A 16,361-nucleotide genomic window follows, 5' to 3' on the forward strand; every position below is an offset into this window, starting at 1 on the left:
GGTCCCTTCCACACATGCAGCCTCCAACCCCTGCACCCAGCACAGGACCTGGCACACAGCCCAGCCCCGCCCGGTGGGCAGTTAGCACAGGCCACCAGGGCCCACTGCGGGGGTCTTGCCTCCTGAGCCAGGAGCACAGGGGGGATGAGTGTGCCAGGCATCAGGGCAGCGTGTGACTTTCCCCACTTGTGAGCTGACACCCAGGGGGCCAGGCAGCCCCCCCTCCTGAGCAAGGCAGGGGGGCAGCAGCTGCCGAAGGTCCCACCAAGGCCTCACTGAAGGCAATGAAAATCCTATAATTGCCCCCATTAGGCCCCTCCCCCAGCATGAGCACCAGGCAGAGGTCAATACAAGTCATTTGCTAAATGATCAGAAAGTGGACAGGTCAGGTTACCCCGGCCTCATTTCAGGAGACGTGGATGAAGTAAGAACCTGCTGGAGGGAAGGGTTGCGGATGGGTGGGCAGCCACTGTGCCCCTACTGTGCGCTGTCACCGTGCTGTCCTACAGGTCCCTGGCCACATGCCTTCCAGGGTGGACCTGTAAACACAAATGGAGGAAGTCCTAAGTTGTATGGACAATTCAGGGGGCAGGTGGAGGGTCAAGATCTAAAGGAGACAGACAGTGCCAAGGTCCTGAGGCAGAACAGGGGCATTGGGACACTGGTGCCCCTACTGCGTGCTGGCCTTCCTACAGTCTTTCCACTATTCTCCCACGTTAGACTGGCTCATCCCAACGGTCCGTTGGCCAAACCCGAGGGAGGGGAGGCGAGACGGTGGAGAGGGAGGGCCTTGGAATCAGCTGCCCCACCTCCCTGTCCTGAGTCACTGGGCCAAGGGTGGGGGGCCAGAGGAGACCTCCAGCATCACCAACCACACTCGGCCAGGGCCCTGCTTTACTATTAGCATCATAGTGGCTGCCAACCATTGGTCACTAACCGGTGCCAGCTCAGCAACGCTTCCCGTGTGTCTGTGAATAACAGGCGGCTGCTGCCAACTGGTCCCCATATAGATGTGGTTGACCAGAGAGGTCAAATGGGACTGGCCAAGAGGGATGGCCGAAGAGAGGTCAGGAGGGCAGTGCCAGAGGCCTGATGGCTGGGTGACGTGCCGGGGGGGAACTCAGTCATTCACTGCTACCTTCATTCCTGCCCTAAGCATTCACCCAGCACCTCCTGAGCACTAAGCATTCACCCAGCACCTCCTGAGCACTAAGCATTAACCCAGGACCTCCTGAGCACTAAGTATTCACCCAGGACCTCCTGAGCACTAGCATTCACTCAGCACCTCCTGAGCACAAGCATTCACCCAGCACCTCCTGAGCACTAAGCATTCACCCAGCACCTCCTGAGCACTAAGCATTCACCCAGCACCTCCTGAGCACAAACATTCACCCAGCACCTCCTTGCAAAGCACCAACCCTGGGTAATGTGGAAGGTCGCGCCCTCCTTTGGTGGCATCGTACTGAATGGATACCACGGTGTGTCGTGGCTGCAGCAATGGCATTATATGCTCAGTGTATAGAGTCCACGGGGCGTACAGGGTGGTCACCACCCTGGCGCGGTGTCAGAGAGGGCCTTCCGCTGCCAGGTCAAGGGCATCTCCATCTTAAAGAAACCGTGTCGAGGGGAGCCAGAGCTAGCGGTGGAAGTCTCCGAATCTCTCAGGAGCAGAGGAGGGACAGAGAGTGGTGTAAATAGAGACGTATTCAGAATCTTCTACTGTATCAGGTCCTGCCTCGGCACCTAGGACCCTCCTTGCTCCCGAGGTGACAACTGACCATCTCTGTGTGTCCTTGTGACCTCCGAGAGCAGCCCCGTCTGATGTGTCTGCACCCCCCAGCCCAGCATGGCCCAGCATGCATTGGGGCTCAGAGACGCACCCGAGTCAGATGGCACAGGGGTGCCCGGGCTCCCCACTTCTCCGACTGGCCTGTTCTCCTCGTGTTTAAGATGCTTCCGTTCTGTTTGCTGAATGGGGTGCAAGGCCATGCTCCGGGGCCGCCCGCTGGTCCAGCCGCTCGGAGTTGGTGTGCCCGTGGCTGCGAACCACCCGGATCTCCACCACGAACATCACCAGCCGCGGCGGTGGCTCTGACGACAAGGCACAAAGCAGTGATGTGCGCTGAGCTCCTGGAGCCCGGGCTCAGGAGTCCACACCAGCGCAGAGTCGGGGGAAGTGCTCGAAGACATCAGCAAATCCTGTGAAGAACAATGTAAGCAAGGGAGGGGTTTGAGGAAGAAATCAACACACCTTGTGTCCCCATGGGTGCGTTTCTAGCCCCTTGTCACGGCTGTCACCTTGCTGTGCTTCACTGTGACGTAACATCTCCCAGCTACAGAAAAGAATATCACGCGGGATCTCAGTTAGCGGGAATCCTACAGTGACCCCGGCGGGAGCGCTCTGGTGCAGAACAAGGACACGTCAGGCCCCAGGAGCCCTTGCTCAGCCATTTCCCCTGAACGCTGGTGCACCGGGCTCCGTCGGACCGGGCGTGAGGCTCCTGGCCCGTGAGGAACTGGCCCTGGCCTGGTTAAGCAGCAGGAGGACGCAGGGCCAGGCCTTGGCTGAGCACCGTGCCACTTGGAAGGTTTGGACTCGTCTCTCCTACTTTCCCAAGTGCCGTTGATTCTCCACAACCATCTCCCATGCCAGGTGGTGCCCCAGGCGCTCTAGGATGGCACCCGTCACCTTCCGCCCCTGCTGGGTTAGAGGGAGGGAACCTGGGGACCAGAACTAGCTCAGACCCTGCTGGTGGTGGTGGGACCCCCAGGGCCCCTCAAGCGTGAGGACCCTAACTCGAGGTGCAGCCCGGGGGCCGTGCAGGGAAGAGATGGGGCAGACAGGGTGCCAAGAATGATGTTCTCGGTCCAAACCTGCAGGGGATGACCACAGCTGTCTCCCCCTTGTCAGCTGCCTGCGCCTCCTTTGCCGAGGACGGAGCCTGGGCCAGGCTCCAGAGTTGGCCACAGTGGTAGGAAGCCGGGCTCCACCTGGGCTGGAGTGGCCTGGCTGTCACCCTGATGTCACCTTCCCTGTGCACCCCACAGGCGACAACGGCTTCTCTGATTCCCTGGAGCTGTCACTGCCTTCCAGAGCATGCTGTGGTGTTCACCCGCTGACCTGCGTCCTGCCCAGGCCAGGCCCAGCAGGCCGGGGAGGAGGGGTCATTGCCGAGGGGGCGGCACAGTCCCTGGGGAAGGACAGAGCAGGGCGGCCGGGGCAGCAGCTGGCCCCATGGCCCCAAAATGCCTGCGAACAGTTGGGGCTGCTCCCACGGCAGCTGGACACGCCTCCTGGCGGGCCTGGGAACAATAATTAAGAATCAGGTTTCCATCGAAATCTTTATTGCCGGGAGGGGTTGTAAATCAATAGACAACATTTTTATCGCAGAACAAAAATTAATTATTCAGTGTCAAACATGTTCTCTCTCACTTCCCGGCCGGCGGGGGAGCTGCCCTCAGGGGTGGCTACAGTCCCAGGACAGCCACAGAAGGGACTCCCAGGACCCTCAGTGAGGAGGAAGACTGAGCTCCAGAGCGGACGCACCTGCACAGGGGCTCGGCGAGGAGGGGCAGTGCCGCGGTTCCAGACGCTCTCCAGCCAAGGCTCCACGCCGAGCGCTCGAAGCCAGGCCCACCCCCAGGCCATCTACGACGCACACAGGCATCGCAGGTGCAGCAGGAACCGACGGTGGAGAGGTGGCTCAGCTCGATGAGGCCGGGCCAGCGTTGTGCCTGGCCCAGGTCACCTCCCATCCCCTCTCTCCGCCGTCCCCTCGACCTTCTGGCCAGGGCTCGGCCAGCTGGGTCCTGCTAGGAAGGACCTGTTAGGAAGCCCCAGGGACCGTTCCCCTATGTCGGTTTGCCTCTGACACTTCTGAGCGGGGAGGGGTTGCTCAGGGGGTTTGGCCTGGGGAGCAGGCGGTCATTGTCCATTTGAGGACTTCAGTGACCACCCTGCGCCCCCAACCTGGGCCTGCTGACCCGATCCTCCCTGCAGTCACTGCCCTGCACACAGAGCTGCATGGACAAAGGCACGAACCGCCGAGTGAGCCTGGAGCTGCCTGCAACATCGCTCCCTGAGCAAAGGCCGGGTGCACCTGCTCTCCGAAAGGCGGGGCTGTCCCGGGAAGAGGTCGGAAGGGAGCCCGCATCTGCTGCCTGGGTGCATTAATTCATTTATGCATTTGGCCAGAATTCACGGAGTGACTGGGGAGCAGAGCTGAGTCAGGGCTCACAGGCAGGTTGGGGGTGGGTGTGTGCGAGGAGATGCTGTCAGGACGGGCTGCCCACAGAGGCCGTGATGGGCGCCAGGTGGAGAACTTGGCCTTGAGGAGGGGAGAACAGGGCACTGTCGGGAGAAGAGTGCACTGAGGAGGGAGTGGAGATGGGGAGCCTGTGCTGCAGGGCCTGGGGAAGGGGCAACAGGGCCCCAGGCTTGGGGTGGCCACATTCTAAGAGCCCTGAGCTGCTGACGTGGACCTGCCACCAACCAGGCCCCCAGCCCCTCCGGGACTGGCTGCTCTCCCAGTGCTCCTGGGTCCTCGGAACATTGTTCTCCCGCTCTGGCTCCGCTGCCCCTAATTTTCATCCTTCTCTCTCCCAGCTTCTCTTTCCTTCCTCCTCTACCCAGACCCTGGCTCCTAGTGTCTCCTGGGCCACCGTCCTCCCCAAGGGCAGAGCAGGTGGGAGGCAGGCGGGAACTGCACTGAAGGAGGTCGGGCCGTGTGCCAGAGGCTGGGTGAGAGCAGAGGGACCGGGGCAGGGACAAGGGAGGGACTTGGGGCATGGAGAGGGCTGGGCTCTGGGTGAGTGGGACCAAGGCCAGCCTGCCCAGGGGCTACTGCCCACCAAGCCTTGTTTCAGTTTTCATGTCGTGCTGGGAGGTGGTGACCAGCACAGGCACGGGCCGAGTGGAGGACCCTGGTGTGTCCTGGGCCACATCAGCGTGCAGTGTGGCTACGGCGGACAGGCAGACACGGAGGATGGTGACAGGCGGGAGCACGAGGCCAGCAGGGGCCAGACCAGCAGAGTGGACTTAGTCCTGAAGGCAGGGAGGGAGGGACGAGACTGGACATGACCTTCAGGAAGGTCACTCAGGCAGCAGGAGAGGACACATGAGGGAGCGTGAGACCAGAGCAGCGAGAAGAGGAGGGGAGGTCTGGGGTAGGCCAGACCCCCAGAGGCAAGACACAGGCTCCGTGCAGGGCAGGGCAGCGGCACGGGTGCAGCCCAAGAGGGCTGCATGGAGGAACTGCCCCCACTTTGGTCACTGCCCCCAGGGTGGTGGGAGAGGTACTGCAAGGACAGGGCGACAGAGGCCCAGGAGGCCCTGGCAGGCAGGAAGACAGGCAGGGGACTTCGGGCTTGTCCCCACCCCCGCCGGGGCACCAAGTGCACCAAGCACAGAGTTTCCCGACTTTGACCTCACGGCACTCTGGTGAAGGGTGCTGGTCATCCTCTCCTCCCCGCAGATGTGGGCCATGTAGCAGTGAGCCCTGCGGCAGGAGCTGGGAGCCGCACACCACGTGGCCTTGCCCACGTGGCTGGACATCCTTGAGCCTCAGTTTCCGTGTCTTCTCCCAGGGTGGCTGTGCAAGCCGTAGCGTGCCCTCTGGCAGGAAGAAGGTCGAAGCCCCCATCTGCAATCCACGGCCATCAGACGCCTGTTGGCTTTTCAGAGACTTAAGCTTCATCCGAGGAAGAGAAGGCTAGCCAAGGGCAGGTCTGCCCGTCGCTGCTGGTGTTAGAGGCTGGGGAGGCAGCCAAGGGCCTGGCCCTGCCCCTCTCCGTGTCGCCGAGGCCGTGTGACGATCAGATATTAATATTTCCAGCACCGATATTTACAAACCTCCCCAGAGGCCCAGCTGATGGGCTGTCGGCGATCACACGCAACTAAAAAGAGTGTATTGATCTGGGGGAGAAAGAGAGGTCACTTTTTTTAAAACCCAAACCTATAAAACACTGGAATCCATAACCCCCCAGTTCCCAGGCTGTCGAGTGACATCCAAGCCGGGCTGTGGTCTCTGTGGCCTGGTCAATACGGCTCCATTAAGGGAGGCACGCCCGCGCCCCCGCCTGCCCCACCCAGGCCCGCATGGCTGTCCAGATTAATACACCCTTCACGTTTTAATTCTGCGTCCATTAGTGTCACAGGGCCGGCTGATCTGCTCGGCTATCGATCCCGAGGAGGGCCCGCTCAGGAGGCCTGTGCCCTGCGGAGGGCAGCGGGGGACGCGGGGACAGCTCTGCCTGCCCGAGAGCAGAGGCCAGCGCATCTCCCAGAGCCCGTCCTTCTGCCCAGAACCTGGTGCCTCTGGTGCCGACGGCGGGAGCCCGGGAGGCGGGGTGTGAGCCAGCTGAGCACGTGTCCCTCCTTCAGTGCCTCGCTCACAGAACATCTCGGGGCCCCGGGATGCAGCGCCCTGGACCGGGTCCTCCCCAGAACCTGTGAGGCCAAGGGCCAGGGGAGGTCATGTCTGCCCTGCATCTTCTCCTGTCACGCGCCGTGCAGCCCGTCCAGATCTCTGTCCTGTCTTGCAGGTGAGACTTCAAAGACTCTGATATTATGCCGGATCACACGGCTGGTGGACGAGCAAGGCGGGCTTTGACCTCCCGCCTGCGCCCTCCACTCCCACGATGAACAAAGAAGCACGAAGGAAAAGTCCTCGGCTTAGCCCAGCGACAGCCCCCCAGTGCTGAGGACAGCTGTGAGCACGTGTAGCACAGGTACACAGGAAGGGGCCCGGACGCCCTCCAGGAGGGGACAGGGATGTGACCGTGTCTCCCTGGGGATTTCCGGACAGGACCCCGGGCCGGCGGTGACCCAGACGGGAGAAGGAGATGGCGGGACCGGGCGGGGTCATCCAGGCGACAGATGGAGGAGCCCGGGCTGCTGGCTGGCAGGCAGGCGAGGATAGAGGGATAGAGGCAGAATCTGCCCCACTCACAACCTGCGGGCAGAGCCAGCGTGAGCCGGTGACGGGCTCGCAGGTGTGATCCTCACCCCTGCCTGGCCCTTCCCTTTCTAGCCCTGACCCTTCATGGCACAGCCCCCCGAGATGCAGGATGATGGCAAAGATCGCGAGCATCGTTCCGGAGCTGTCATCGGGACTCCTGCGGTGGGCACAGCTGGGGAGGGGACAGAGTGGCACCGGAGGCTTGGGCCCACCTGCTGCAGGTGTGGCCTCGGGCACGTGACCTAAGCTCCCCTGGGCTGTGAAAGGGAGGCCTGTGAGGAGGGGGGCAGGCGGCAGGGGCCCAGCATGAGCTTGCTCCCGCCCCAGAGCCGTCCTCCCACCCTGCCCACAAAAGCCTGTGTGGGAGCCTCCTGCCGGTAAAGAGTGGCTCGAATTCTAGATCTTGGGTCATCATCGTGCGAGCTGTAATGCTCCTATTACGTTCCCTCATTTGAAAATCATGTCGCTGCCATGACGTGGGTTTGGGGAAGGAGTCAGGTATGGGGTGATCCGTGAGGATCGCTCCCAGCTCCAGCCCCTGGCAAAGCCCCTGGGGGTCCCAGGAAGGCCTGTTGAGAAATTCACCAACGCCAGGGAAGAGCCGTCGTGACCTGGGGAAGGAGGCCCGGGCTGGGAGATTCCAACCTGGAACACTGATGCCACCCGCGACCCAGTCCCGAGGAGGGCTTCTCAGAACACAGCCGGCACCTGTGGGGGGACAGGTGGTGTGAACAGTGTCCCCCAAATCACGTCCGCCAAGAACCTCAGAATGTGGTCTTATTTGGAAATAGGGTCTTTGCAGGTGTGACCACCTAGGATCTCGAGATGAGACCATCACGGGTTCGGCCCACTCGGGGCCACAGCTCCCAGCACCTCCGTGGCCGTCACGGCAACTCCCCCACGGTCATGGAGTTCCTCACGTCTTCCCTCGCATCCCATGTGTGCCCCCACCCCGGCGTGAACACAGTGAGGGGCAGCTGGGCAGGCCGAGGCACCGGCTTTGGTCGGCCTGGGGAGACGACAGTCCAGTTCACGCCACACGCTAGGCTGCGACTCCCCATGCGCCAGCCGCCACCTGCCCTGCAGCAGAATGGGAAGACTTCTGGAGATGGACCCCTGACAGAAACAACTCCTATGTGTCTGCAGCGGCCCCTCGGGGGGCCAGGGCCTGGGCCCGCATGCACCACCTCCCTCTTCCAGAGCCCTAGTCTAAGCTGAGAAGGACGCACAAAACTCCCTGGGGCGTTAGCATCCAAGTCTCTGTGCTAACGGTGACTCGCAGCGCTCACTCAGGCCCGACTGCCTCCTTACTCCCCAGAGGTAAGGACCTCACGTCCCTTTCGGAGCATGGGGGGCTGTGTACCTCTGAGCGGGAGTGAGAGTTCCACACACTCGTCAGCCGAGCCTTATCACCCAGGGCATTCATCACCGCCCGATATGTGTCCACCAGCGTCCACGCTGGGGCCGGGGCTGGGGCGCAGCAGCAGAGGAAACTCAGGAGAATTACCCCTGGAGGAGGTCCCAGCTTAGGAAGTAAAACCTGACGATGGGCGACAGGCAGGGCCCAGACGGGGCCGCCGTGGGAGAGACTGTCTCGGAGACCTTCAATGAGCGCAGAAGCATGTGCGGCTCCTCGCTCCGTCCCGGGGTGGCCCCACCATCTGCACGTCCCCAGTCCTGGTGGCTCTGCCCGCCTCTCCTCTGCTGGGTGTGAGGTGGTCCCGTCCCTGCCACCGCCATCTCACCCCCAGAGCCAGGTCCCACGCCTTGCCCAGCTGCATGGCAGCCGGTGGTGCTGGCTGGGTGGTGACCGGCTACACACCGGAAGTTGTGCTGCTGGGAAGGGAAGAATCAAGCCTGGGAACAGCGAGGAGTGGCTGCCACTGCTGTTCTCTAGATACTGGGAGCAGAGCCAGACCTGCCCAGCTCATGCTTCTGCAACCAGCACCTGCCCAGGGGTCCAGGGAGCATCAGGGTCCGCGTGCTGCCGTGCTGCCTGCCCGGCCAGGGACCCACCAGGAAAGGGCGGGTGGAGGCACAGATGCCTCCTCCAACCCGGGGTCTGAGCCATTGAGCTACAAGCATCATCATCCTCATTCACGAGGTCAAGTTCAAGGACCTCAGTGGCGCGAGCATTTTGGAAACAGACGGTTGCCCAACCCTGTGAGTTAGTTGATGTCACTGAATTGTATATGAAAACAGGGCTAACAAGGCAAATTTTCTATTAAGTGTATTTAACCACACACACAAAAGAGAAACACCAGGCCCCTTGGTGAGGGGAAGGCACCCAGCACCCCAGGAGAGGGCCTGCGGGGGTGTGGGCTTCTGGGAGCGAGGGCACTGGAATCGTCAGAAGGGGGTAAACTGTGGCTGGTGGATGAGGCCGGGGAGGTGGAGCGGCTGCAGGGCAGGAAGCTGGGGACAAGGGAAGGGAGGCTCAGCTCTGCCAGACCCTGGGGCCTTTCCCCAGCCCCACACATGCCTCCCTCGGGACTGGCACTGCACCCCCTTCTCACAGATGAGGAACTAAGGTCATCCGCAGCGAGACTCACTGGTCTGTTGGTCCCATGGAGGGGCCCTCGCCTCTCTCTTCCTGGGTCCCTCTGTGTCCTAAGCCTGGGAATTCTAGCAGACCTGAGGACCTCCCCCCAAGACCCCATCTCCCGGTGGAAGTGTGGGGCCCGAGGAGCCGGGGCTCCCAGACCTCACTGCCTGTCCCTGCAACAGGCTCAAAGCTGTGGGCTGAACTGGAGGAGAGAGAGAAGTGCCGAAGATGGAGTGGCTTCCCCCAGAAACTTGGAATCCCCAAACACAGGTAGTGAGTGACAGTGGTGGTTTGGGTTCAGGATTCCCGCTATTCAAACTGGGGACTCTCACATGCCATAGGGACGATACCTCGTTCATAGATGAAGAGAGAGCTGGGAGAGCTGGAGAGGGCTACTCTCCCAGCACTCAGGGGAACCAGGAGCCCTGGCTGCAGGCAGGGGAGGGGGCTACAGTCGGGGGCGGGGGCCCCCAGGGGCTGGGGCTGCAATCAGGGGCTGGGACTGCAATCAGGGACTGGGGGGAAGCAGGGGCTGGGGCTGCAAGGAGAGAGGAGGAGCCCAAGGACGGCCAGCTCCCTGCCCCACCCACAGCCCTGGGCCAGTCTCCTGCACAGAACTTCGAGTGGCATCCTCCTTATTTGAGACACAGATCATCTCAGCGGCCCCTGGGCGTCACGAAACATGGAAGTCGGGTTTGGCCCGTTACCGTTTGCACCCACCCGGTTCAATGTCAGACTCCTTTGGCAAATGGAGATGGGATAGAATGTGTGAAAACATTGGTATTTCTGGCTTCTGAACTTGGGCGGGTTATTCCCACCCTTTCCAAAGCACAGCCATTGGGGCTTCTTCCGGCGGACCGCCTGGCAGCTGAGTCCCCTCACCCTGTATCACTGACATTTGTCACGTGGATCAATGTCACCCGAGGCCCCGGGGAGGCCCCAGTCCCCACTGCCCTCTCTAATTGCAGAATTAAAAGGCGAGGCTGTTGTTGGTGTTGTAACAGGCCATGTCGCCCGGCTCTGGTTACACGGAGCTGACCGTCAGCGTGCTGGAGGACAGACAGCCACTTCTCCGAGGGGCCAGACCTCAGAAGCTTCCGGGCAGCAGCTGCCACCGGGGTCCCCTTCCTTCTCCTGGGAGCCTGGGGCTGGAGACACAGGGAACTGGAGCCGCAGGGGCCCAGCCTTGGTTCCAAGCACAGAGGGGAAACCTGTGGCCCAGGGCAAGGGTGAAGGTTTGCCCTGAGCCACGTACCAGGTAACCGAACCGTTATAATTCTGTCCATTTTTTTCAGAATTCTTAAAATTCCTAAGGTTAACACATAAGGTCCTTCATGAGAGAACTCTGCTCCCCCAGTGCATCAGGAATCACTGACTACATGCACGCACACACACACGCACACACACACTTGCACACATACATGTGCACTGCACACGGGCACTCTCACAATGCACACTCGTACATGTGCACTGCACACAGGCACTCTCACACGTGCACGTGTACATATGTGCACATGCGTACATGCATGCGTGTTGACATGCACACATCCCTCATTCTAACGACTGAGTTTCCCACTTCAGTTCGAGGTGCCTGCTATCACCCATCGCCCAGACTTTGTACAAGCTCCTCCCTTTGCCGTTGGTGCCCCGTCTGCTCCCTTCCTTGCTTGGTCAATCTCTGTCCCTTTTACAAAACCCAGCCCAGCAGTCACCTCCTCCAGCTGGGCAGGAGGCCTCCTCTGGACTCCCACCCCCTGTGCATCCCTTCGTCCCTGCACGTGCCGCCCATGGGGTCCATCCCCCTGCCTCCACCATGAAACTCTGACTGTTTTAGAGCTGGGGCCACGTCTTAGTCTCTTGTGCGTCCTGGAGCCTGGTGCACAGTAGGTGCTCGATAGATACTAACAGACCGTGTGACCGTCTCCACTTTCTGCCGGGAATAGAACACCGAACCCAAAGGCTCGGACCCTTGCCCCCTCCGCTGCTTTCATTGAGATCGTGAATTTTCGCTGACCTGGGGGTGGGCCCAGAAGGCTGCGCCCCGGCAGGTCTGGGCCAGCTTGGGATCTGACAGTGTCCGGGTGTCTGGGAAAATCCCTGGAGGAAGGTACACTTCCTTCCTGCCCTGGGGCAGGGCCTGAGGGCAGGGAGGTGCCCCATGAGGAGACCTGCGTGGGCTCAGCACCTCTTGGGGCCACAGCTGGCGTCTCCCTCCAGCCTTGGGCCCGGCTCATCCAAGGCACAGAAGGCAGCCAGCCTCATCTGTCCTGCAAGGGATGCCGTTCAGCACCAGCAGAGCCTCCCTCCGCGGTGGCCTCATTTCTCCAGATGTGCAGGGCCACGTGTCCAGCGTGAAGGATCCCGTGCTCCAGAAAGGGGCCAGGAGGGCCTTGCGTGCCGTGTCTGAGGAGCCCTTGAGGCCCCAAGGGGAGGCTTGGGGGTGGCCATGAGCCCATGGTCCTGTTTGGAGCTGCGCACACACTGACCGCCGCTGTGCCAGCGTCCCTGCGGGGGAGGGGGGGGCAGCAGGTGGTCACAGACCCAGCAGCTCAAACACAGTTATTCTCTCCCAGTCCTGGAGGCTGGAAGTGCTATCAAGGTGTCGCACGGCTGGTTCCTTCGGAGGCTGGTAGGGAGAACCCATCCCGGGCCTCCTCCGGCTCCGGGGGCTTGCTGGCACTGTTGGTGCTCCCCGGCTTGTGGACACATCAGCCCGTCTCTGCCTGCATCGGTATAGGGTGCCCTCCATGAGTCCTCAACAGCAATCTCCTGGTGTGTGTCTGTCTGTCTCTCCTCCTCTTGCAAGGACACCGGACACTGGATTTAGGGCTCATGTCCGCCAGTGTGGCCACATCTACACTCACACTCAGTGACATCTGCAAAACCCTGTTTCCAAATCAGGCTGCACCCACACGTACCAGTGCTGGAATGTGAACACGTCTCTGGAGGACATAATTGCACCCACAACAGTCACTGAAGCCATAGACCCCCTGAGATTTCCAAAGCCAGGACATCGAGGGAGAAAGCCGGAGCCTCTGGACAACCTGGGAGCACCCCCAAAGAGCAGCCGGAGCAGCTTACGTCCTCATCAAAGGCTGCATAAAGAACACGGGGCGTCACTCCACAATCTGGGAGAAGGCATTTGCAGCACTCATGATGGATGAAGAATTTGTGCAGCAAATATATAAAGAGTCCCTACAAATCAATAAAAAAAATAGGTAAAAGATACAACAGCTGTTTCACAAGAGGGGTAAAAAGAATGTCGCGTAAGCCTACAGAAAAATGATCCAACAAGGGGCGTCCAATAGATGACAACGCAATGCCGTCTCGTGCCGGCAGACCGGCGACCTTTCAAGCTGCTGCTCCCAGTGTCGGCAAGGATTCGGAGTCGACACGACTGTCTAGGGAAGCCCGTCCTGAGGCTCCACGGGGAGCCAGCTGCCAGGAAGAGCTCCGTAGAGGATTTGTGGGCAGGTCCAGTGTTTCAGGAAAAGTGGCATCCTGGTACCATCGGTGTCCAGAACAGCTCGTGAAGGATCTCACACACAGTGCCAGGGCGCCCTCGGAATTCACAACACAAATACTGAGCGCAGAAACTGACCACCTGGGTCTCAGTCATGCTCACAGCCCATGGGCTGTAGACACAGAACGCCCAGCCCCAGGCCCAGCCCACCACGCCCTCCTCAGCCTTCCGGCCTCAGTTTCCTCGCCTATAAAACAGAAATCTTGAAACGGGCCACATAGCAGCAGCTGTATCTGCACATACGAGCGGATGTGTGTGCGAGCGCCTGCCGCCTTGCCGGGGAGGTCCTGGCCGACAGACCCGGGGGGGGGGGGCTAAGACCCTGCGATCTCCCTGCAGGAACTTCCCCCGCAACTCCCCTTGGTCATCCCCCAGGGCTGGGCCAGCAGCAGCTTTGCAAACTCATTAGTCTTCCTTCCTAACTGGTTTGGGCCAACAGCCCCAGCCATAAATCCACAGGATGGTGTTTGGAGAAGGGAGGCACATTCTTGGCTGCCTGGCTCATACCTTCTTGCCTTCCCCAAGTCGAAGAAACAGCCACATCTCCACCAAGTTCCTCCTGCGGCTGGCAGGAAGTCTGGCTCCCCTGATCAGATCAGACCCCAGGCCCTAGCCCTGCAGAGCTTCCCCCAGGCAAAGCCTCCCAACCAACATAGGAACGGATAGAGTCATGGGAACCGAGCACTTCCCACGGAGAGCAGCCTCTTACCCTGCTCGCACTTCCTCCAGGAAGCCTTCCTGATTTCTCAGGATAATTGCAGGTGTTCCTGCCACAGGCTGGCCAAGCCCCACAATGGGCCCCTGTTCTACACGTGGACTTTGTTCTCTTGGGTTCCTGGAGCACCAGTCTCTGCTCCGGTTTCCTCACACCTTCACCCACCCAAGCACACCCTGTGTGGGACCCAGGGACACCTTGGGGACTAGCCCTGGCATGCCCTCAACTGGCTCACAGTCCGACGAAGGACAGAACCAGGGGCCTCAGCAGTGTGCCGTGAGTGGTCTGCAGTGGGGAGGGGGTCTGTGGGAGCACCACAGGGCCCCCAACCAGCTCGGCCTCAGAGCTACCCCCCGGCTTGCAGATTCCCCCCGACCCCAGCCCCATTTCCTTCCACTGAGGTTGCTACCCCAGACCTACTGACAAGCCCCACGGCCCAGACGGGCCCTCGGTGCTGGGCAGAGACTGCTGGCCTTCCAGCCTCCCCTGCGGTAAGTTACGGCCAGGGTGTGAGCAGGGGTGATGTTTAGAATTTGGGGGGAGGCATGAGGTGGTAAGGTGCTGGGCCACAAGCTGGGGTGGGCTTGGGTCCCTGCGGGCTTACTCTGGCGCGTGAGAGAGGCTTGGGTACCTAGGTATGCCAGGCCTGTTGCCTGCCGTCCAGGCCCACACCTTCCTCTGCTGACTGCATCAGTTGGGGTACACAGGGGAACCTGCGGGTGGCGTGCAGAGCGGCCAACACCCCACCATCCTGGGTTTCCCTAGGACTGCCTATGTTTTAGCTTTGAAAGTCCTGCATCTTGGCAAATCCCTCAGTCCCAAATCCTGGACCCTGCCCACTCTGGGACAAGAGGGCCCACGAATCCCTCTCCGCCACACAGCTAAGCCGTTGCTCCCAGGGAAGCCGCGTGCATGAGTGAGTCCAGACAAGGTCAGCGCCAGCTTGAAACTCGTCCTCTGGAGCCGGGCCCTGCAGACGTGCACCCTGTGCCTCCCAAGGACACGCACACGCTGCTTTCATGACAACTGGCATGTTCTTGAAATGAACAAACCTTACAAAACTGCCTCCTTTGGAGTTAAAAGCTGGGCTTCAGGAATCATCCAAATGAATGTCAGGTTGTTTCTCTCCCTGAATGAGCCAAGAGAAAGTTACCCAAAGAACAGAGCTCACCAGGGGGCTGGGGAAGGTATGGTTCGTGGGGCAGAGTTTCTGTGGGGGGCTGGGTTAGGCAGGGTTCTTCAGGGAAGCAGAACCAATAGGAGATATCGAGAGTAAAGACAGACATGTAAGCTATGGAGAGATGCAGACGCAGAGACTTATTATAAGCAAGTGCCAACATGATTATGGAAACCAACACATCCAAAGTCTATAGAGCTGATGTCCCCGTTGGAATCCGGAGGCCAGGAGCTGTGGTAGAACCAGAGAGACCCACTGTTCCAGTTTAAAGGCCATCTGGCAGGAGGATTTCCTCCCCTTGGGGAAGGTCAGTCCTTTGTTGTATTCAGGTCTTCAACTGATGAGATGAGGCCCACCCACGTGGAGAGAGCAATCCGTTTTACTCAGTCTACTAACTCAAATGTTGACTCATCCAAAATGACCCCCCCAAAAAGCTCCCAGAATCACGTTTGACTAAATATCTGGGCACCCCCAGCCCAGCCATGTTGACACATCGAATTCACCATCACAGGGGTGATGAGAAAGTCTTGGACAAAAACAGCGGTGATGGGCGCACACCAGGAACGTATCTAACGCCACTGAATGATACACACACAGGCAACTCAACAATGAAGATTGTGTTAAATCTATTTTATCACAATATTTAAAAACGCACAAAACAGGTTTTTACAGTTGCCCGATTTTATAGGATTTTAAAGAAGGAAGCTATGGCACTCACTTTGGCAGAGCGAATGCTAAAATTGGAACCATACAGAAAAGATTAGCACAGCCCCTGTGCGCGCAAATTTGTGAAGCATTCCATTTTTTTTTTAAAGCTATAATTAGCAAAACTGTTTCCATGACGCACCAAACTGGAGTTGGCAAACCGTGGGCAAAGGGCCCAAGAGCCCGTGTTCCTCACTCTCGGGCTGCACAGCCTCCCTCTGCCCTTGTGTCAGGGAAGCTGCCAGAGACAATGCCTGAGTGAATGGGCATGTCTGTGTTCCAATAAAACTTTATTTGTAGACCCAGAAATTTATATTTCATCTAAAATTTTTGAGCCCCAAAACATTCTTCTTTTTGCTTTTTTTTCCCCCCAACCTTTGAAAAACAGGAAAACCATTCCCAAGAGGCCAGGTGCACAAGAACACCAGGCTGGATTTGACCCATGAGCTGTCGCTTGCTGGCCCCGGACCCAAATAAATGGGACCTGGGGCCAGGCCTCCAGGCAGGCGCCAACCCCTAGCCCAGCGAGCAGGCTCAGCCACACATGGGGCACCTGGGGTGTCAGGGACGTGCTCTCATCACGTGTGCCGGGCAGGGCAGGGCACCCACCACCGGGCAAGTAGCCAGGCCCTGCGGGGAGAGCGGGCCTGTGCCTGGGGGCTGGAAGGACCATGCATCCATGCAGGAATCTCACCCTGGACCACGTCCTCCCCGACAGGCTGCCCTCCCGCCGTGTC

General features: G+C 59.9%; 1 pseudogene; it reads left to right on the forward strand.

Moving 5' to 3' along the window:
* The first annotated feature begins 15,629 nt into the window (after positions 1 to 15,629).
* LOC117804490 lies at positions 15,630 to 15,727 on the forward strand (annotated as a pseudogene).
* Positions 15,728 to 16,361: the final 634 nt, after the last annotated feature.

Source organism: Ailuropoda melanoleuca, chromosome 11, assembly GCF_002007445.2.
Source record: "Ailuropoda melanoleuca isolate Jingjing chromosome 11, ASM200744v2, whole genome shotgun sequence".
In the NCBI taxonomy this organism is placed as follows: Eukaryota; Metazoa; Chordata; class Mammalia; order Carnivora; family Ursidae; genus Ailuropoda; species Ailuropoda melanoleuca.